This window comes from Aplysia californica, unplaced genomic scaffold (assembly GCF_000002075.1).
Source record: "Aplysia californica isolate F4 #8 unplaced genomic scaffold, AplCal3.0 scaffold01044, whole genome shotgun sequence".
Lineage (NCBI taxonomy): Eukaryota > Metazoa > Mollusca > Gastropoda > Aplysiida > Aplysiidae > Aplysia > Aplysia californica.
The window spans coordinates 134,602-136,896 of record NW_004798314.1 but is presented as its reverse complement, the minus strand read 5'-3'; positions in this window follow the sequence as shown (position 1 = coordinate 136,896).

Sequence of the window (2,295 nt, the reverse complement as noted above, 5' to 3'; positions counted from 1 at the left end):
CCCAAATAATCATTCTTTATAAACTATGTACAATAATGACCCATTAACTGAAAATAATCCAAGCAGTTTCGAATAAAATTCTGTTTGATGCAATTCCACAGCGCCTGAAGTATCAAACAAAGCAAGTTCAGAATCCCCTCTCATGACTTACTCCGGAAAGAGTGCATTAAAAAATTCGTGACACAACATATCATCAAATTATATCTCTTTAGCGGGTGAATCAGCGTCACCCATACCTTGCACAGCAGTTGGGATCAATTTGTTTTAACTTAATAATATTATTCTATGACAGTGGATATTAGATGAAAACAACTTTTCTTCATAACTTTATGTAAAATACTCCTACTATAAATCTCCGTCATGAGGAAAATGGGATTGTTCAGAGCACTTCCCGCTTCTCATACACATTTTTACATAGGCATGGATCTAATGCCTTCGTCACAGCCCACCAATCACACTTTTTAGTGGCAAAACTAGTCACAAGAAATTAATTTTACAGAGAACACATGTTTGCACTAAAGGTTCTCAGAATTTGCGTTCAATAAGCATACTGTCGCTATCAGAAGAACATGACGGACTTGCTTTTAAAAGCCACATTGCCCCAGATGTAAAGTTGGAGAGTCTATATTCAATAGTTTAGGAAATATTTGCCAATAAGTTGCGCCTCAAATTTTTGACCGCCCTATAAGTAAAAGTCCAAAAATATTTAGGTTATTTTGTCCCCATTCACCTCAGAAGGGAATTCCCCATCGCCCATAAGAAGACTTAACCAAAAGATTTAATTAATGGAAATTTTATTCTTTTCTTGCGATCTGAACTGAAAACCATCTAGATGAAACATGTTATATCAGTTCTTTGTCGCTTCTGAAAAGTCCCCTTCTTCGAAATTAATATGCTTAGACAATTGCACCACCGATAGAACTTTTTATTGAATTTATTGACATGGATATCTGGGTTGCAAAAGGAGAGCAAAATGCATAGATAAATTTACAGGTTACTTCAAAATGCATAGAATCAGAACACGGGCAATTCAAAAACACAACCACAATGGAGCACTCTGTTTCTTTTAGGGAAGTTCAACAAGTCTTGGTCAGGTACTATCTCCAGTGACCATCTATCTAAATGGTATTTTATCGACAAGACTTGACTTGGTCTATCAAGGCTAACTGCTTAGAGCTGAGAGTACTCGAAAGAAGGCACTTCATCATTACTACAGTGTATCATTATCTTAACATTACACTTACGCACTGTCCGTTATTCTATCGCAATGCTGAATGTAACACTCACCTCAAAGTGACTGAGCAAACCTTCGATTCGTACACCAAAACAGCTGTTTTAGCCGATACGTAGCCAGGATGATAGCGTCGCGGCAGAAAGCGACACATACATTTTTGTAATAGGAGTACAAGAGACAAAGGCAGAAAATTGGCGATTCGAATACGAGGGAGGGTAGATTTTTCTCGCTTTTCAATGAAAATGTTACCCCCACTCCCACCCCACCCTCTTCTGAACCCACTCATCCCACTCCCCCAAAGTCAAAACTCGGTACACATGGCTTTGCAATGATCTGAATTCCATCTAGTTCACAGTAAAAGGTCAGCAGCAATATTTTTTCCAACACACCATCTGTCTTTTTTCCTTTACTTCAGTGACCCGGACAGAGTGATAAGGATATGACAGGATGAAAACCGGGAGAGTTCTTGATAAGATCTCCTCAAAGTAACTCGGACACTTGGAAATGTGACAGGATGGGGTAAGTGTTGGTCCTTGTTTACTGTTCGTAAGAAGCAGACTTTTTCAGCTTCGATATATTCATTTTTAAAATATAGACAAGTTTCGAACGTTAAATCACTTTGTGGTCCAAAATCTATAAGAGTAGGCTTCAGCCGGTCCCCGGCAAAATTCATAATTAATTCTTACCTAACTAAAAATGTTTAATGTGTCCCACGCGCTCATATGACCTTATGCAGTTGTGATCGCCGTAAAACACTTACCAATACAATTTTTTAACAACACATATAAAGATTTTTACGTCCCCGTCGATACAATCTTAAAATTTAGATGAGTAGGGAGGCGGATATCGACCTTACTTATCAGGCCAACCGGGACTGAAAGGGATGCAACATTCCAGCAGAAGTACCGAGGAGCTCAATAAATGTTCTCGCCACTCGGGAATCAAACTCGGGCAATCTGCCTGAGACGGCGAAGCGCGAACCGCTCCACCACAGACACCGGTTCCCCTTTCGTGAAGAACAAAAAAGGGGCAAAAGGGAGAAATAATGTTCCATTCAGACA